The 21,761-nt window shown below is 37.4% G+C and overlaps 1 pseudogene; it reads right to left on the bottom strand.

The window, feature by feature from the left end:
• Nucleotides 1–4,018: 4,018 nt before the first annotated feature.
• On the bottom strand, nt 4,019–14,171 carry LOC132437173 (DNA endonuclease RBBP8-like; annotated as a pseudogene).
• Between the last annotated feature and the right edge of the window lie 7,590 nt (nt 14,172–21,761).

Consider the following 21,761-nt stretch of genomic DNA (forward strand, 5'->3'; position numbering starts at 1 on the left):
TAAATCTCTCAACTCTCTGCCTACTATTGATAGTATTTTATCCTGACACTAATATAAAATATTCAAATAAATAAATATAGCATAAATATATTAAATTCAAATAAAATAAATACATTTTATCCATCAGCCTCATTCATTTGAAAAATGAACCCTAGTTACAAAACATATAACTTGTAACTAATTATAGAAAAAAAAGGGAAATTATAGTGCAAGATACTGAAAGGTTTTTATCCCCTTTATCAGGGATTTTTGGGTGGAGATTTTTAAAAATATATCTTTTGCTTTTATAAAAAATTATTATATAAATGTGACAACAGAATTCTAACGAATTCAAAAGATATAACAAAGTATTAGGAAGAATCAAACAGTTGTACAAATGAGTTTTGAACTTGTTTCCCTTTGAGTCAGACTGTTTTTTATATATATATATATATATATATATATATATATATAATTTTTTTTTTTTTTTTTCGGTACGCGGGCCTCTCACTGCTGTGGTCTCTCCCGTTGTGGAGCACAGGCTCCGGACGCGCAGGCTCAGTGACCATGGCTCACGGGCCCAGCTGCTCCGCGGCATGTGGGATCCTCCCGGACCGGGGCACGAACCCGTGTCCCCTGCATCGGCAGGTGGACTCTCAACCACTGCGCCACCAGGGAAGCCCAGACTGTTAAATATTTAACCATGACCAACAAAATTATTTTTGTTGAAAATTTTTCAAACTCCTGAGGAAGCTTCAGCCAAAAATGCAGAACCTATTTGCCACATAATATTATCTTTGGTCTCAGACTTATTTCTCCTATTTTGTAAATGCAGTTATTCCTTATGTCCTTCCACATAAGGCTGTGATCTCATGTCTTTGATGATATTTATGTTGTGCCTTTTCATTGTGTTACCAAGTCCAAGCTCATACTGCTCGCCCCACGACGGGCAAATAAATTGAGAGATGAGTTGTTGGGACAAGGAATATTGACTTTATTCAGAAAGTCAGCAGATGGAGAACATGGTGGCCTCGTGTCCCAAAGAACCATCTTGCCTGAGTCAGAATTCAGGCTTCTTTTATACTAAAACGAGAGGAAATAAAGTCAAGCATTTCCTGGTGCTAGTCAGCCTCTGCAGGGGATGTGTTCATTTCTTCCTCCCTGCAGTCATTCACAGGTGGGTCTGGTCAACATGTCTCCTGTGCTCTAAGCAAAGGTATTTTAGCTTAACACTTATTACCTGGGAGGCAGGGTTCCCAGAGATGGACCATTATGTATAATTTAAGCTTATAGGCAACATCCCTTTAGTGATTAACTTGTAATAGAATACAAAGTTTCTTCCCTATTACAACTGCAAGCAACAGAAGAATCATCATCAGAAACATGCACTGAAGGTAAACTCAACAAAATCATGCTCAGTTTTTCTACATGGTTGTATTTCTATAAGACTATTACCCAAATCTTTAATTCTAGTCTAAGTTAGACCAGAACCACAGAGCACCCTTCTAGCCCTACAGTCACACACTCTGTCCTCTCTCCTCTCTTTACATACTTGCACTAGAAATATTATTTCCCACTGGCCCTGCTCATATTCATCAACTAGGAGCTGTGAAGAAAACCCATTACTGATTTAAACACACTTACAGCAGAAATATTTATATGAACAAATGAGTATTAGTACTGAGTCACTTATGAGACATAAAATGTGGAGAGAAGTGACATAGAACCTGGGAATAGTGAGTGACCACTTGGACCATAGCTAGGTCTTAAAGAACAAATACTGGTAGGAAGAAGAGCCTGGAATAAAGAAAATAATTAGATGGGGATATTCAGTTGAGCAAAGCAGAGAGGTATAAAAGGAATGTTCTGTTTAGGGAAAATAAAATGAGTAGATCATCCTGGCTGATTCTACAATCAGAGGGTCCATTGAGAGAAAGGGAGATACTTCATGATAGAAAATATGCAATGGGGCTGGATTTATATTTTACAAACTTTTTATCCCCCAAAAAATCAGTTAATAAAGGCAAAGAGAAAGTTCCTTTATCATATTGATTATTTTAACAGTTTCTATTTCTGAAAACTGCAATATTTAGCAGTGATCCTGTTGGAAAATAAATTCAAATTGTATCTTCTGTGAGCAAACATCTTTTGATGACTAAGCTGAACTCTGACTTTGTGTGGGCTTCTTGTTGATTGCCATTTTTAACTGAGAGTCAGTTCAGAAACACGAGTTTTATTTTCACAGCACAGATTACACAGGATGCTTCACAAAATCAATCCAGTTGAACAGACTCTCTTAAAATGAATCATAGGAGTCAGCAAATGATGGGTAGACAGGCCTTTCCCAACAGTCAATATTTTTTCTGTATTTTGACAGAATGTGTGGTGAATGGATGAAAGGATGGATATCTCAGAGGAAATTTAAAGATAGCTCTTAAGACGTAAGATGAATCCATTTATGGGGCCACAGAGTCAACAAAGTTGTAATTTGTTGTAACCTGAACTAAGACATACAATATCAAGGATGTATAGAAACGTTTAAATAATTTCAAAAAATAATTTCCTCTTATGTCAATTTACTGTAACTTGAATATTCTCATTAGAATATTCAGTGTTAACATAATAGGTTTAGTAGATTTAACGTTCATACCAAAAGAGAAGATAAAGTGTTCATATTAAAAAAATTCAAGGGCTTCCCTGGTGGCGCAGTGGTTGAGAGTCCGCCTGCCGAGGCAGGGGACACGAGTTCGTGCCCCGGTCCGGGAAGATCCCACATGCCGCGGAGCGGCTGGGCCTGTGAGCCATGGCCGCTGAGCCTGTGCGTCCGGAGCCTGTGCTCCGCAACGGGAGAGGCCACAACAGTGAGAGGCCCGCGTACCACAAAAAAAAAATAAATAAATAAATAAAAATTTAAAAATTCAGTAATTCAACGCCTTTAAACAAATACTTATTAAGCACCTGTGTCGTATAAACCACTGTTTTTTGTTGTTATTGTTCTATAGACAAACAAAGATGGAAAACATACTGTTTGTGTTCTCAAGAAATTTACAATCTAATGATGGGGTCGAATGCCCAGAATGCTGGAAGAGAGGCAGAAAGTGGTAAGTGCCCTAAGAGGGCAAACAAAACATTATGGAATCACAAACAGTAGTAAAAGTAGCAGTAGGGGAGGAATTGTGAAGAAAGAGCGGGGAAGAAGAATTCTTTTGCTCTGGGCCAGGCTCTGTGCTAAACATTATATGCACATTACTCCATTTAACCTTAATAATTTCATGCCTTAAATACTACTGCTACATCAATTTTTTTTTTTTTTTTAATGAAGAACCTGAGGCCTAGTGAGATTAAGTAACAAACTCCTACAACTGGAAAGCTCACATACTCAGATTTTTCTGACTTTAAATGTCCTCTTAAACCTGCACTATACTGCCTCCTAGGGGAAAGTTGCACAGAGGTATAATTATAACTCCCTTACATGAGGTGAAGATGAGGATAAGGGTATTCTGGAAAGTCACAAATATGAAAGAGAAGAGAACAAGGTTTGTCCAGGAAATGCTAACAGTATAACAAACTCATAGTGTCAGGTGTATAATATTGGGTAAGATGTATAATGTATACACTTTACATACAGTGTTAAGTAAAGACTAGACTGGCAGAGCCTTGGTTCCCAGGAAAGTAGCTTGGATTTGACCAAGGGTATTGAGACTCCTTTCATATGGAAATAACAGTATTTGAATTACCTTTCTTTTTCTTTTTTTATATTTTCAAAATTGATATTACCAAATAAAGTAATAAACAACTCTTAACTTGGAGTACAAAATGAAAGCACCTTATTTTTTAAAGGTGCAAAAGCAAGAAAATATGACATAAACTTATCCATTTTTAGTCATCTGTGTGATGGGTAAATGCCATTTAAAAATATTTTCAATAGAAAAATGAGTTATAAATCAGTTTTCAGAAGATCAAAAAAATCAATGTTTAATACCAACTTTAACTATAAATAAAAAGAATATTGTCATTTCTCCTGTTTTTGCTTCAACATTTATGTCTTCTGCTCTTTGCCTTTTGGAAAAAGTATTGCATTGCAAGGCTGCTGTCTTTTTGGATGAGGAGAAGGATCAAGATCTTCTTTAATGTAACCTCTTTCCATACAAGTCTGAGTGGAAGGAAAACCAACTTCCCAGAAATTCTCTGGTGTGTTGGGTGGAATGTAGCGAAATCGGTGTCTTGAGCAGGAAGCCAACTTCTTTTCTCTTCTGCTGGAAAATCTGCATAATAAATCTCACATTCCTTACATGTGTGTCCAAGCAATTTTTTTCTTTCTTCTTTTTTCCAAACCACCTCAATATGAGGAAAAGTTTGTAAGCTAGTCTCTCTTTCATCATCTTTAAAATATGGCTTCACAAACGCTTTCTGTTTGACTTTATCTTGTTTATCACCAGGAGAGTTTGTTTTTTTTGTAGCAGTTGACAACTCCTTCTCTTCATCTGCTACTTAGGGGAAGCTATCCACCAAACAGGATTCATATTCTTCATGTGTAGTCCGATCAAACATATCTTCCAAGCTATCTTTCATTTTTCTTTCTCCATTTGGACTTTTTCCTCCCTTCTGCTCTTGGTTCTTCATTTTTAAAAGCATAGTTTCACTAACCAACGTACAGTCCATGTCCACTGTCTTTCCTCCTGCTAATCTTGACTGACTGCCACCCTTTGTATCTACTACAGTAATATCCATTTTATACTGAGAAAGATTTGCTCCTGGATCTATACTCCACTGGATGTTTTCAAAGGATACATCTTAGTTGTTCTGTAGAGACTTTGTTTTAACAATTCTACTGGATTTAACTGAAGAACTGATGCAAGTTCACATGCTCCATGGACTGACCTGGTTTTTATTTTTATAGGCTCACATAAACCAGCACCGTTCATGTCATCAAAAAGATTGTCTGTCTCCAAACTTTCACGTGGACGTAGAGGAATTTTAAAGATAGAATTTTCTTCCTTTATTTGTAACAGTGCTTTATTATCCGGAGATTTACTCAAGGACGGGAGGAGGGACTCCTGTAAACTGCTGGTCTCTTCTGGGGAATCTTTGGTTAATCCACAGCTCCCACTCAAGGCCTTACAGCTTGAGGAAGAGCCCTTTGCGACAGGCTTCAAAACCTTATAAAGGGTCACTTGCCTAAATCCAGTTTTAGAGTTGTCACTTCCTTGGCTTTTCTCTTGTCGCTGAATAGGTGAAAATCGATCAGACAGATCCAGAGGTTTATCCATCACATAGTCTCCATTCATGTAAGAATGACTATCCAGTGGAAAAGGAAAAGCATTTTCTTTATCAAAGGAGGCTTGGGGGCAGCTTACTTCATCTTCACTTTCTTCCTTGATTTTCTTCCTTTTGGTTCGGCCTCCCAGTGATTTCAGGGGTACCACATGTTTACCTTTATCAGTAACTATCTTTTTTTTTTTTTTTTTTTTTTGCGGTACTAGGGCCTCTCACCGTTGTGGTCTCTCCCGTTGCGGAGCACAGGCTCCGGACGCGCAGGCTCAGCGGCCATGGCTCACGGGCCCAGCCGCTCCGCGGCATGTGGGATCTTCCTGGACTGGGGCACGAACCCTCGTCCCCTGCATCGGCAGGCGGACTCTCAACCACTGCGCCACCAGGGAAGCCCAGTAACAGTATCTTTAATGTGACCAATACTATCCTGTTCACTTAGGGGTTCACTTGTATTTTTATTTATAAGCATCTGCTTATTAGAAGATGACTCGTTAGTGATCTTGTTCACTTCAGCCCCAAGATTATGATGTGTGAAAAGGGCACCATCTTCAGATTTTCATCTAGGTTTCTCTGATCTAGAATTAGAAGTGTCGCTGAAAGACATTGTTTTCAGATGGTTTTTCTTACCAGTCTCTAAAAGAGAAGGGGACAAACTTGTATTCAAACCTAAACTATTTTTCACATTAGAGGTAGCTCCAAATACAGGAGATGATACCCAAGTAGTCGATTCTTCTTGAGGAGGAGTCTTTGAATTAGAATCTGAAAATCTTAAACCATCTTCACAATTTCTTCTAGATTCCTCAAAAGGTTTTCTGTGATCTCCTTCCACACAGTAGTAGAGCTCATCACCAAGTGGGCTCCTAGGTCCTCGATATTCAGATTCATCTTGAACACTAAGTCCAAGTGTTTCAGCAACAACTGTAGCTAAATTATCAGGAGGATAACTGCTTTTTCCATGTGTGTTAGCCACTGGAGCTTGACTCTGATCACAAGTGTCAACCACTAGAATTTCACGTTCATTATGTTTATGTTGCGGATGAGGTGAAGACTTTGGTACTTTTCTCCATTCACGTGCACACCCAGAGTGCTTCAGTTTCGTATGTGTTGGTTCTACGTGTCGGACGTGGAGGTTCTCCTTCCTTCACAGCCGGTTAGTGCCAGAAAATGAAAAGGTTGTTGCTGGTGCATCTGGAATAACATCTTCCTCGGATTCAAGATCGGTTGCTTGTTGTGGTTGATCATTCTCAGTTTTCTGCTGCAGCTGTTCAGAAAGCTTTTTATTTTCTTCCTGCATTCTTTTCATTCATAAGCTCTGTGATAAGCTTAAGATTCTGCTGCTGAATATTTTCAAACTCTTGCTGTTTCTTCCGCATATGTTCTTCAGTTACTGCACAGTGATCATGTAAACCTGCTCTTAATCGGTCTTCTAAAATTTTAATGGTTTCATGAAGGACTTTCCGTGGCTCTCTCAGCTGTTGATTTTTGGTGAAGAATTCTTCTAGTCTTAGTGCATCTCGAATCCATTCCTTTTTCAGTTTGGTTACTTTTACTTGTAGACCTTGTACTTCTTTATCATGATACTCCTTTAGTGTTGTCCAAAGATCCTTAAAGTCATTAGATACATCTGCAGAACTAGGGCTTCCACAACTGCTTCCTGAGACGTTCGTCTTGCTTAATATGCTCACACTTCTACTGCCTAATGTTTTCTGACCTTTGCTGTTACATTATACAGGTCTGAAGTTGTCTTTGGCCAGTTCAAATATGGCTTGCAAGATGGCCTCGAGATTCTCGAAAGCCCCATCAGGAAAGCGAGCACGCTATGGGGCAGGGAGGAGACGGCTGTTTGCTTTTCTCCTCATTCCCTCACCAATCTGCCAAACCGCCTGCAGCCGAGCCGCCCCCTCAGGGCAGCCTGCAGTTACCAGAGCTGGGGGAGGGCCCGAGGGCCCTGAATTACCTTTCTGATGATTTTAAGTAAATTAGTATCTCCCGTTTTTCTAGATCTCATATCCACATTTCCTTATGGTAATTACAGCATGTCAGAATGTCTTAAAACAACCAGTCTTTTCAAATTTCCCAACAATGGACTTGATAAACAGAAAAAAATGAACCTAACACAGAAATCACCATACTATTCAATTGAGTCCTCAGCCAGTGATTCATATATCTGTCAAACATAGCTCATTCTATGTGAAAAAATCTTTCCTATAAGAAAATTTTTCTAAAAAATCCTTCCACAGTAGCACAGTTCATCTTTTGTTTGTGCAAATGTATAAATGATCTGCTTTCCTAAGCCTATAAAATGTGTTCTTCTTTCCAGATGTGGGTGGTTGAACACATCAATCGTTAAGTAATTTGTTAGTTTCTCTGTAGAAGTTCTATCAGCACCTGGTACTCTAACAGATGCTAGTATAGCAAAAATGTAATGAGGTTGGTGATGGTCCAAGTTTGGTGTTTGCTTTTCTTTGAGGAATCATAATGGAGAAAAGGAATGTCACAGTTTTCTGGCTGATTAAGCACCAAACAGTCCTGCCCTTTGCCTGGGTTGTAGCATTTTCCAGCATCTTAACATGGCTTGATGACACGTACTTGATAGGATTGTCTCTTTCCTATCAGTCTGCCTTTGAGAATCACTGAATCTGAATTATATGTGTGACTTCTCAACTCATCTCGGTCCAACTCCATCACGTTAGAGATGAGCAATCTGATGTCCGGAAAGATGAAATGACTGACAGTAATCTTTCAGCTGATCAGTGCTCACGTAGGATGTGAACCTGGGCTCTCAGTCGCGCTGTTACACTTCTCTTTCCGTCCTTTTGCCCTTCTTGAAGCTTAGGTCATGGTCTCATGATCAAGTATAATACTTGATAACTAACGAAGGTTTGTTGTTGAATGTATGAATTAGGTACACCAAAAATAACTTATTTTGCCCTCAAATTTTTTTGAAAAATTTCAACTTTAAGTTAATTTGTAAGACATGTAAAATAAATATACATAACACCTTTTACCTAGGATCATCAATTCTTAATAATTTGTCACATTTTCTTTCTTTCCTTTTTCCTTCCTTCCCCCTTCTTTCCTTTCTTCCCTCCTTCCTTCCTTCCTTCCTTCTTTCCTCCCTCTCTCTTTCTGGACATATATATATACATACATATATATACACACCATATATATGAGACATACATATATACACACAATGTGCATACATACACTTATGTGTATATACATATATATTCATAAGTGCATATATATATTTTCTCTGACATTGAGAAAAAGTTTCAGACATCATGAAAATTCACATCAAGTTCTTTATTGTGTATTTCCTCCACCCATTATCCAAAATTACCATAATGCAATTATCACACTCATGAAAATTAAATTGATACACTAGTATTGTCTAATTTATAGTCAGTATTCGAATATCCACTTTTATTCTAGTAATGTATCTTATAGCTATTTCTTTTTCCATCCAATTCCTGATCCAACCAAGGATCAAAATTGCTTTAGTTATCATTCTCTTTTGTACTTTTACACCTAGTAGAGTCCTGCATTTTTTTAAAAGTCCATGACATGGACATTTTTGAAGACTCTAGACCTATTTTTTTTTAACATCTTTATTGGAGTATAATTGCTTTACAATGATGTGTTAGTTTCTGCTTTATAACAAAGTGAACCAGTTATACATATACATCTGTTCCCATATCACTTCCCTTTTGCGTCTCCCTCCCTCCCATCCTCCCTATCCCACACCTCTAGGTGGTCACAAACCACCTAGCTGATCTCCCAGTGCTATGCGGCTGCTTCCCACTAGTTATCTATTTTACGTTTGGTGGTGTATATATGTCCATGCCACTCTCTTACTTCATCCCAGTTTACCCTTCCCCCTCCCCGTATCCTCAAGCCCATGCTCTAGTAGGTCTGTGTCTTTATTCCCGTCTTACCCCTAGGTTCTTCATGACCCTTTTTTAAATGTTTTTTTCTTAGATTCCATATATATGTGTTAGCATGCTGTATTTGTTTTTCTATTTCTGACTTCACTGTATGACAGACTCTAGGTCAATCCACTTCACTACAAATAACTCAATTTCGTTTCTTTTTATGGCTGAGTAATATTCCATTGTATATATGTGCCACATCTTCTTTATCCATTCATCCGTTGACGGACACTTACTTAGGTTGCTTCCACGTCCTGGCTATTGTAAATAATGCTGAAATTAACATTTTGGTACATGACTCTTTTTGAATGATGGGTTTCACAGGGTATATGCCCAGTAGTGGGATTGCTCGGTTGTATGGTCATTCTATTTGTAGTTTTTTAAGGAACCTCCATACTGTTCTCCACAGTAGTTGTATGAATTTACATTCCCACCAACAGTGCAAGAGGGTTCCCTTTACTCCACACCCTCTCCAGCATTTATTGTTTCTAGATATTTTGATGATGGCCATTCTGACCGGTGTGAAATGATATCTCATTGTAGTTTTGATTTGCATTTCTCTAATTATTAGTGATGTTGAGCATCCTTTCATGTGTTTGTTGGCAGTCTGTATATCTTCTTTGGAGAAATGTGTATTTAGGTCTTCTGTCCATTTTTGGATTGGGTTGTTTGCTTTTTTTGTTATTGAGCTGCATGTGCTGCTTGTAAATTTTGGAGATTAATTCTTTGTCAGTTGATTCATTTGCAAATATTTTCTCCCATTCCGAAGGCTGTCTTTGTGTCTTGTTTATGGTTTCGTTTCCTGTGCAAATCTTTTAAGTTTCATTAGGTCCCATTTGTTTATTTTTGTTTTTATTTCCATTTCTCTAGGAGTTGGGTCAAAAAGGATGTTGCTGTGATTTATGTTATAGAGTGTTCTGCCTATGTTTTCCTCTAAGAGTTTGATAGTGTCTGGCCTTATATTTAGGTCTTTAATCCATTTTGAGTTTATTTTTGTGCATGGTGTTAGGGAGAGTTCTAATTTCATACTTTTACATGTACCTGTCCAGTTTTCCCAGCAGCACTTATTGAACAGGCTGTCTTTTCTCCACTGTATATTCTTGCTTCCTTTATCAAAGATAAGGTGACCATATGTGCGTGGGTTTATCTTTGGGCTTTCTATCCTGGTCCATTGATCTATATTTCTGTTTTTGTGCCATTACCATACTGTCTTGATTACTGTAGCTTTGTAGTATAATCTGAAGTCAGGGGGCCTGATTCCTGCAGCTCCATTTTTCGTTCTCAAGATTGCTTTGGGTCTTTTGTGTTTCCATACAAATTGTGAAATTTTTTGTTCTAGTTCTGTGAAAAATTCCAGTGGTAGTTTGATAGGGATTGCACTGAATCTGTAGATTGCTTTGGGTAGTAGAGTCATTTTCACAATGTTGATTCTTCCAATCCAAGAACATGGTATATCTCTCCATCTATTTGTATCATCTTTAATTTCTTTTATCAGTATCTTATAATTTTCTGCATACAGGTCTTTTGTCTCCTTAGGTTGGTTTATTCCTAGATATTTTATTCTTTTTGTTACAATGGTAAATGGGAGTGTTTTCTTGATTTCACTTTTAGATTTTTCATCATTAGTGTATAAGAATGCCAGAGATTTCTGTGCATTGATTTTGTATCCTGCTACTTTACCAAATTCACTGATTAGCTCTAGTAGTTTTCTGGTAGCAGAAAACTTTTATGGCTGTTAGTATTTGCCTTCTGTATTGAGGTGCTCCTATGTTGGGTGCATAAATATTTACAATTGTTATATCTTCTTCTTGGATCGATCCCTTGATCATTATGTAGTGTCCTTCTTTGTCTCTTGTAATAGTCTTTAAAGTATATTTTGTCTGATATGAGAACTGCTACTCCAGCTTTCTTCTGATTTCCATTTGCATGGAATATCTTTTTCCATCCCCTCACTTTCAGTCTGTATGTGTCCCTAGGTCTAAAGTGGGTCTCTTGTAGACAGCATATGTACGGGTCTTGTTTTTGTATCCATTCAGCCAGTCTGTGTGTTTTGGTGGGAGCATTTAATCCATTTACATTCAAGGTAATTATCGATATGTATGTTCCTATTCCCATTTTCTTAATTGTTTGGGGTTTGTTATTGTAGGTTTTTTCCTTCTCTTGTGTTTCTTCCCTAGAGAAGTTCCTTTAGCATTTGTTATAAAGCTGGTTTGGTGGTGCTGAACTGTCTCAGCTTTTGCTTGTCTGTAAAGGTTTTAATTTCTCCATCAAATCTGAATGAGATCCTTGCTGGGTAGAGTAATCTTGGTTGTAGGTTTTTCTCCTTCATCACTTTAATATGTCCTGCCACTTACTTCTGGCTTGCAGAGTTTCTGCTGAAAGTTCAGGTGTTAACCTTTTGGGGATTCCCTTGTGTGTTATTTGTTGTTTTTCCCTTGCTGCTTTTAATATGTTTTCTTTGTACTTAATTTTTGATAGTTTGATTAATATGTGTCTTGGTGTGTTTCTCTTTGGATTTATTCTGTATGGGACTCTCTGTGCTTCCTGGACTTGGTTAACTATTTCCTTTCCCATATTAGGGAAGTTTTCAACTATAATCTTTTCAAATATTTTCTCAGTCCCTTTCTTTTTCTCTTCTTCTTCTGGGACCCCTATGATTTGAATATTGGTGCATTTAATGTTGTCCCAGATGTCTCTGAGACTGTCCTCAGTTCTTTTCATTCTTTTTTCTTAATTCTGCTCTGCAGGAGCTATTTCCACTCTTTTATGTTCCAGGTTACTTATCTGTTCTTCTGCCTCAGTTATTCTGCAATTGATCCCTTCTAGAGTATTTTTAATTTCAGTTATTGTGTTGTTCATTGTTGTTTGTTTGATCTTTAGTTCTAGGTCCTTGTTAAATGTTTCTTCCATTTTGTCTATTCTATTTCCAACATTTTGGATCATCTTTACTATCATTATTCTGAATTCTTTTTCATGTAGACTGCTTATTTCCTCTTCATTTGTTAGGTCTGGTGGGTTTCTACCTTGCTCCTTCATCTGCTGTGTGTTTTTCTGCCTTTTCATTTTGCTTATCTTACTGTGTTTGGGGTCTCCTTTTCACAGGCTGCAGGTTCGTAGTTCCCGTTGTTTTTGGTGTCTGCCCCCAGTGGCTAAGGTTGGTTCAGTGGGTTGTGTAGGCTTCCTGGTGGAGGGGACTAGTGCCTGTGTTCTGGTGGATGAGGCTGGATCTTGTCTTTCTGGTGGACAGGTCCACGTGTGGTGGTGTGTTTTGGGGTGTCTGTGGCCTTATTATGATTTTAGGCAGCCTCTCTGCTAATTGATGAGGCTCTGTTCCTGTCTTGCTAGTTGTTTGGCATAGGGTGCCCAGCACTGTAGCTTGCTGGTCGTTGAGTGAAGCTGGTTGTTGTTGTTGGTGTTGAGATGGAGATCTCTGGGAGATTTTCACCGTTTGATATTATGTGGAGCTGGGAGGTCTCTTGTGGACCAGTGTCCTGAAGTTGGCTCTCCCACCTCAGAGGCACAGCACTGACTCCTGGCTGGAGCACCAAGAGCCTGTCCTCCACACGGCTCAGAATAAAAGAGAGAAAAAAATAGAAGGAAAGAAAGAAAGAGGATAAAATAAAATAAAATAAAGATAAAATAAAATAAAGTTGTTAATATAAAAATTATCAAGGAAAAAATTTTAAAAAGTTAAAAAAAAAAAAAAAAAAAACGGACAGACTGAACCCTAGGACAAATGGTGAAAGCAAAGCTATAGACAAATCTCACACAGAAGCATATAGATACACACTCACAGAAAGAGAAAAGGGGAAAAAATAATATATCTTTGCTCCCAAAGTCCACTCCTCAATTTGGGATGACTCGTTGTGTATTCAGGTATTCCACAGATGCAGGTACATCAAGTTGATTGTGGAGCTTTAATCCGCTGCTCCTGAGGCTGCTGGGAGGGATTTCCCTTTCTCTTCTTTGTTCTCACAGCTCCCGGGGCTCAGCTTTGGATTTGGCCCCGCCTCTGCGTGTAGGTTGCCGGAGGGCACCTGTTCTTTGCTCAGACAGGACGGGGTTAAAGGAGCCGCTGATTGGGGGCTGTGGCTCACTCAGGCCCGGGGGGGAGAGAGGGGCACGGCGTGAGGGGCGGGCCTGTGGCGGCAGAGGCCGGCGTGACGTTGCAGCAGCCTGAGGCGCGCTGTGCGTTCTTCCGGGGAAGTTGTGCCTGGATTACGGGACCCTGGCAGTGGCGGGCTGCACAGGCTCGCGGGAGGGGCGGTGTGGAGAGTGACCTGTGCTCGCACACAGGCTTCTTGCCCGCGCTTTTAGGCGCGGCTCGCGCCAGTCTCTGGAGCTCATTTAGGCGGTACTCTGAATCCCCTCTCCTCGCGCACCAGGAAACAAAAGAGGTAAGAAAAAGTCTTGTCTCTTCAGCAGCTCCAGACTTTTTCCTGGACTTCCTCCCGGGTAGCTGTGGCGCACTGGCCCCCTGCAGGCTGTGCTCACGCCGCCAACCCCAGTCCTCTTCCTGCGCTCCAACCGAAGCCCGAGCCTCAGCTCCCAGCCCCGCCCGCCCCGGCGGGTGAGCAGACAAGCCTCTCGAGTTGGTGAGTGCTGGTCGGCACGGATCCTCTGTGCGGGAATCTCCCCGCTTTGCCCTCCGCACCCCTGTGGCTGTGCTCTCCTCTGCGGCTCCGAAGCTTTCCCCCTCCGCCACCCGCAGTCTCCGCCCGCGAAGGGGCTTCCTAGTGTGTGGAAAACTTTCCTCCTTCACAGCTCCCTCCCACTAGTGCGGGTCCCATCCCTATTCTTTTGTCTCTGTTTTTTCTTTTTTCTTTTTCCCTACCCTGGGATGTGGGGAGTTTCTTGCCTTTTGGAAGGTCTGAGGTCTTCTGCCAGTGATCAGTGGGTGTTCTACAGGAGCAGTTCCACGTGTAGATGTATTTCTGGTGTATCTGTGGGGAGGAAGGTAATCTCTACGTCTTACTCTTCCGCCATCTTCTCAAATCTCTCTAGACCATTTTTTTTGTTGTCTGGATTTGTCTGATTTTTCCTTATGATTAGAATCAGGTTAAACCTTTTTGGCAAGAAACTGCCAAAGTGATATTACATCTTTCTTAGCACATTAATTCAAGTAACACACGATGTCAGCATAACCCATCATTGTTGATGTTAAATTAATCACCTAGTTAAGGTGATGTCTAGTTGATAAGAGCCTTTTAAGCAGTTAAATATTATCTAGATTCTAACTTTGTCATATAGTACCTACCAGATTGTCTATACATTTCAATTTTTATGTTCTGTAAATTTTCAAAATTAAAAATATTGGTTATATAGTAAAAAACTTTATTTTTAGCCTCAAGACTAATTTTTTATATTTTCATCTCCTTTATACCTATTTTTAATATGTTCTGAAGTTTGGAATTCATTATTTGTATGCTTCTGCTTTTTTTTTTTTTTTTTTTGCGGTATGCGTGCCTCTCACTGTTGTGGCCTCTCCCGTTGCGGAGCACAGGCTCTGGACGCACACGCTCCGCGGCCATGGCTCATGGGCCCAGCCGCTCCACAGCATGTGGGATTTCCCGGACCGGGGCACGAACCCGCCTCCCCTGCATCGGCAGGTGGACTCTCAACCACTGCGCCACCAGGGAAGCCGTGCTTCTGCTTTTTGATGACAGATTTTTCAGCATTTTAAATATGGTTTTATTTGCTGTTATAGAAGAAAGCATGTCATTTACACAGTTATTTATTTGAGTAGCATCATCATTTCTTCTAACCCAATAAATCAAACATCACTAAATGACTAAGATCTTGACCATGGCTGTAGTCATGACATATTAAGCTTTTCAACCTACTAATAACCTCATAAATTTAATATGCAGAATATGCACAGTGAAGTAACTTGTGTTCTGTTAATATTGCATTAAACATCTAGCAATTATTTAATAACATTATGTTCAGCTGTGTGATTCCAATTAACAATTAGCATAGGCATTAAAAACACCAATAATTACTGACTTTTTTATAGAGTACAAAAACACTTTGACATCTTCTGAAGTATTTGCCGTATGAAATTATCTCTCATCAGTGTTATATTTTGACCTGTACTTAGTCTAACTAAATTATTTTCACTTGAATCTGATAACGTGAAGTTTTCATAAAAGATAACAATTTGATGTTGCTTGTAACCTCATTCAAATACCATGTTGCCTTGGATAAACGTGTTTGCCAGTGTTTAATTAGGAGTACGCAGCATCATTTTGACAAAAGAAAGCTATTCCAAGAAAGAAAGCATCCCTAAGGCCTTGGTGTTTCTTTTGCATCACACTAATTCTCTTGCCAAGTTGGCTATCTGTCATTCAGGCTGCTTGCCATTGTAGATTCCATGTGTCAGCCTGAATCCGTCTCTTCAACACTGACAAGTTTTTCTTGATCTCAGAGATTGATCAAGGTTTTCACACAGGAAAAGAAATTAATATTTTTTCAGAGTTATTTTTTATTTTTTAGTAAAACCCGGAACTCTAGAAGAATTTATTTGTCAGCAAATTATAATCAACTCTGTCTCTGTGCTTTGACAAAAAAGTGCTATACCTGGAATGCTTTTTCCTGAGGTTTCCAAGTAAAAATTGCTGCCAGATACCTTTTTTTTTCTTTTTTTTTTGCTAGCTTCCATCATACTACTTGCTAATATACCTCATTGAAGAAAGGGCATTAAGTGAGGCCATATGGGAAGCCATTCACTGCTCCATGTTTCTTGTAATGCGCGCAGGTATCCCTGCAGGTACAATGTTGTCCCTAATAGTCACATTTAAGCACGACCACCAGGGATGCTCTTCCTATGGAGGAATCACCGTGAAAACTTCTTAACAACCTTGTCAATTTCTAATAAACTATTTCTAAAAGGTAATGTTCTCATGTGGTGTAACCCCATAACAGAATGGAAACAGGCTTAGAGAAATTGAATTTCATGATTTGGAAGGGTTATTTAGTGTAATGTTTCTTAAACCTGAAAGATAATCAGAATCATCTGGGGAGCTCTTCTGAAATAGAGATTATCCAACTGCAGACCTACTGAATCAGAATCTCCAGGAACCTGTGTTTAATTTGTAAAATTTGTTCAGCCTTCTAAGTAAGTTAGGAATGACATAAGGCCTAGCTCAATATGCGCAACCTTTTTTTCACATTATCCCTCACAAGGGAAGTTACCGTATTAATATGGCACACTTGGATAAAGAGCTGGGACGCCTCCAGAGGAGCTCCAGGGTCCAACCAGTTGTACCCAGGCTGGAAGAAGCAGTATATAGGCACATCTATAACACATCTTTGGGTCATCGATATATTCTAACAACCCAGATTAGCTAACAGGAAAACCTAGGAGTAGAAAATAATCTAGAGTGGGCTCACTCCCAGAACAGTGTGATCTTTCAACTCTTCCACTGTTTCTCTGTTTTAAGACAGAATGATATTCAAAGGATTCAAAGAGAAATTTGTAGCTTATGAAGAAAGTTAAGAAAGTGTACTCCTTAGAATTCTTCCTTTTAACAGTGACAGAAACACAGCTCACATTTGAAAAATTAAAAAAAAATATATATATATATATATCTCCAATCTCCTGTATATCTGGGTTCTGCTTTCCACTTAGAGTTTCATTTTCAAACAGTCTCTCTCTACATTATCTCAAGAGGGCCACTAGCAGCTCTCAGTGGGACTAGAGCAGGGATGTGGGAGAGAAATATGATGCTCATAGTAAAGAGATGCTAGGTACACCACTATATGTTTATGCTGAGTAGAGAATATGTTATTGCTCAGAGCCATGTGGCTGATAAGGAAAGAAGGAAAGAGCAAAGCTGTCCTAAATGTTCTAGATACAAAATGGGTTGGGATCCTACAGCAGTGGTTGCCTAGGGAAGGTTTCTTGCTCAGAAGATTTAGACTCTCCTACCTCAGCAAAAACCTTAGCCTATCTGAAAGATTATGTTAAATCTATAAGAATATTACCTTAAATTAATCTGTGCTTTAAATTTTTATTTATTTCATATAATAGTTATCATTGGTTTTTTTATAAATAAAACATTTTTGTTATACAAAATATATAACACAATAGAAAGCATGCTGTATTTTTCTCTGAAAAATCTGATTTTGTAGAACACAAGGGTGTAATGAAGGCATTAATATCCTTGTGGTTCCTCACCCCAATTAAAGGTAATTTACAAAAAAAGGTAATACTGAGCTTTATGAGGACTACTTTGGCATAGATAAATGTAAAATTGCATTAAACGTTACTTAACCTGACAGAGTCTTTAGTAGATAAATTATCAAGCTGCTTTTAACTGAATCATCACCACAGGTCACTGTGCCTGGAAATCCCCACCAGGAGGATGACTCCTAACTTCACCAGGCCCTCTTCAAGAGCTCAGCCTGTACAAATGGGTGAGAGGAAACTAGGAGACTGTTAATGAATCAAAATTGTTTTAGTTTGTCAATTTTTGCTATGAAAATCTGACTATGGGACAGTGTAGAACATAATTTGTATAAATTTATCTAATAAAATAGAATACCTGAGATGACTCACAATGAATAAACAAGTCATTCACAATTATTGAGTATTTTTGTATTTTATAATATTGATATTTATGGTGACTTCCTCTAGTTTATCACTTTAGAGGTAAAGTATTTTTGTAAAGCATATGCCAGTTGAAAGTGTTCTTATTGAAACAGTACCATCAAATACCAGAGAACTCTCTTTTAACGTTTCACTACTAATCTTTCCTTTGGGTTTTGCCTGTGGCAGTATGTACAGATTTGCTAGGCAGATCCGGAATAAAATCCCAGCTGATTGACTTTGTTTCCTAAAGTCAGCTTCCTAAACATCAGTTTCATTTTCTATAAAATGTGATCTACAATTTTAATAACTATAATACTACCTATATCACAAGACTCAGAGAATAACATTAGATATTACCTATTACTTGTTCAGTACCATGTGTAATATGTGTTACTTTTAGATATTGATATTATATTAAGCCCTATAAATATTCTTGAAGCCATATCTAAAAAAATCATAAACACATTTCCAAAGATAGAAAACACATCCTTATTTTTAATTTCACCATTTTATTAATACTTCAGACACATCACCTTAGTGATTACACACATTTTTATACCCATGCATTAGTTTATATTATTCTTCCCAGAATCCCATGAGACAAACCTCTCAGGAGACTGGGATAGATTAAGATTGAGTGATTTTTCACACAGTCATTTGGTTATTATAAGACCTATGCTTCTATGACTCTATGGCTCTGTCACCCAAGGTTCTTGAGAGTCCTGCATTTTCTCTGAAATAAAGCAACACAGCTGTTAAAGAAGTATCATCAATCCTGTTCAGGAATCCAATAATATCACATTATATAATAACATAAATCTTCTTTTTTTCAAAGATTTTGTTTTTCTTAAGATGTATTACATACAAGGTCTTAACATGTCTTAAGACATGTTAGATTTCCCTGGTATACTCATTATAATTTAGTCCAATGTAGCATGAAAATATTTTTGACCCTGTGTTGTCTCTAGCATTATCTGTAAATGTTAGAACTACATTAACATTTAACTTTAATTTTAAACTCATTTTGGGAGATACAGTAAGTTAAATATAACGTGTAATTAAATTCAAAACTACATATTGACTACTTTGTAAAACACACGATAGATATTGTGAAAGAAATAGTATTGATTAAATCACATCTAGAAGAAAAAAATAGTGATAAAGAATAGTAGTACAGAAGGAGATTGATTTTAAATAGCAGAACCTGAGAAGGTTTACAGAGGAAGTAGTATGAGTTAGTTATTGAATGACAAGAGGGAAATTCATTTATTCACTTCTTTATTCATCAAATATTGATTAACATCTATTATATTTATTTTCTCATTCATTCAACAAATATTTATTGAGTATGTACTATGCCATTCACTGTCATTGTCACTAGGGATAAGGAAATGAGCAAAGAGATAAGCGTTTTCCTTCAGGTATTATGTATTCCATGGGGCAGGAATAGAAAATAAGTACAGAAATGAATAAATATAAAATAATATAGATATGTAAAACATAAAGCCAAATGCTTTGGAGAGCAATGAAGCAGGATGAAGTGGTCACAGACAATGAATTTTGCTCTCAATCTTAACTGAATTGAAAGTTACCTGGAAAGCTTGTATTTTTATTGTTTTCCAGGTTTATTGAGATAAAAATTGACATATAACAGTGCATAAGTTTAAGGTATACAACGTAATGATTTGATAGATGTATGTATTGTGAAATGATTACAACAAAAATTTAGTTAATATCAATAACATAATCACAATTTTTTCTTGTGATGAGAACTTTTGAGACCCACTCTCAGAGAGTTTAAAATATATAATACATTATTGATAATTATAGTAACTAAGCCATATGTTATACTCCCCAAACTTATTTATCTTATAACTGGAAGTTTGTACTTTTTGACCACATTCACACATTTTCCTTACCTACTACCTCTGGCCCTGGCTACCACCAATCTGTTTTCTGTTTCTATGAGTTTGGGCATTTTAGATTTCACATTTATATAAGGGAGATCATACAATATTTGTCTTTTTCTATCATATTGTTATGCCAGTACCATACTGTTTTGATTATATGTTTGTAATATAGTTCGTTTTGATATAGCTTTATAATGTACTTTGAAATCAGGAGTGATGTTTCCAGATTTGTTCTTCCTCCTCAGGATTGCTGTGGCTAGTCAGAGTCTTTTAAGGTTTCAAAAAGACTTAAGGATTGTTTTTTCTATTTTCTGTAAAAAAAAAAAAATGCCATTGGAATTTTGATAGCAATTGCACTGAATCCGTAGAGACATTTTAACAATATCAATTCCTCTGTTCCATGTTCCTTGAACACAGGGTATCTTTTAATTTATTTGCATCTTCTTCAATTTCTTTCATCAATGTCTTATAGTTTTCAGTGTACAGATCTTTCACCTCCTTACTTACATTTATTCCTAGGCTTTTATTATTTTTAATACTATTATATATGGAATTCTTTTCTTTATTTCTTTTTCACCTAGTTCATTTTCATAGATCATTGTTAGCATAAAGAATTGCAACTGTTTTCTTGTATGTTGATTTTTTATCCTATAACTAAACTGAATTTGTTGATTAGATCTAACTTTTTTTGGTGGAGTCTTTAGGATTTTCTCTATATAAAATCATGTCATCTGAAAACAGAGAAAATTTTACTTCTTTATTTACAATTTGGATGTCTTTTTTTTTTTTTTTCTTGCCTGATTCTTCAAGCTAGGGCTTCCAATATTATGTTGAATACGAGTGGTGAGAGTGGCACCCTTGTCTTATTCCTGGTCTTAGGGGAAAAGCTTTTAATCTTTCACCATTGAGTATGATATTAGCTGTGATCTTATCATATATGGACTTTATTATGTTGAGGTATGTTTCTTCTATATCCAGTTTGTTGAGAGGTTTTATTGTGAGTGGATGTTGAATTTTGTCAAATGCCTTTTCTGCATTTATTGAGATGATCATATGGTTTTTATGTTTCATTGTCTTAATGTAATGTATCACATTTATTTTGAACCATGTTTGCATTGCAGTGATGAATCCCACTTGATCATGATGCATGAAATTTTTAATGTGCTGTTAAATTTGCTTTGTTAGTAATTTATTGAGAATTTTTGAATCTATATTAATCATAGGTATTAGCATCTAGTTTTCTGGCATCTAGTTTTCTTTCCTGTAATGCCCTTATCTGGCTTTGGCATCAGGAGTATTCTCATTAGGAGTATTCTCTCCTCTTCAATTTTTGGAAATATTTGAGAAAGACTGCCGTGAATTCTTATTTAAATGTTTGATTAAATTCATCAGTGAAACCATATGGTCCTGTGCTTTTTTGTTTGGAGGTTTTTAATTACAAATTCAATCTCCTTATTTGCTTGATTCTGTTTAGATTATCTATTTCTTCATGATTCAGTTTTGGTAAATTGTATATCTCTACAAATCTATCCATTTCTTCTAGGTTCTCCAATCTGTTGGTGTATGGTAATTCACAGTAGTTTCTCATGATCCTTTGTATTTCTGTGGTATCAGTTGTAATATCTCTTCTTTCACTTACAATTTTGTGGATTTTGGTCTTTCTTTTTTCCTTAGTTAGTTTAAAGCTTTGTCGATTTTGTTTATATTTTCAAAGAACCAAATCTTAGTTTTGTTAATATTATCTATGGTTTTCTGTGTTTTATGTTATTTATTTATGTTCTAACTATTATTATTTTCTTTCTTCTGCTAACCTTGGGCCTAATTTGTTCTTCTTTTTGTAGTTCCATTAGGTGTAAAGTTGGGCTGTTTATTTGCCATCTCTCTTTTTTCTTGAGGTATTTTTATTGCTATAATCTTCCCTCTTAGAACTGGTTTTGCTACATTCCATTAATTTTTTTAACATCTTTATTGGAGTATAATTGCTCTACAATGGTGCATTAGCTTCTGCTGTATACAAAAGTTAATCAGCCATACGCATACACATATCCCCATACCCCTCCCACCTGCATCTCC

Source organism: Delphinus delphis, chromosome 14 (genome assembly GCF_949987515.2).
Source record: "Delphinus delphis chromosome 14, mDelDel1.2, whole genome shotgun sequence".
Taxonomy (NCBI): domain Eukaryota; kingdom Metazoa; phylum Chordata; class Mammalia; order Artiodactyla; family Delphinidae; genus Delphinus; species Delphinus delphis.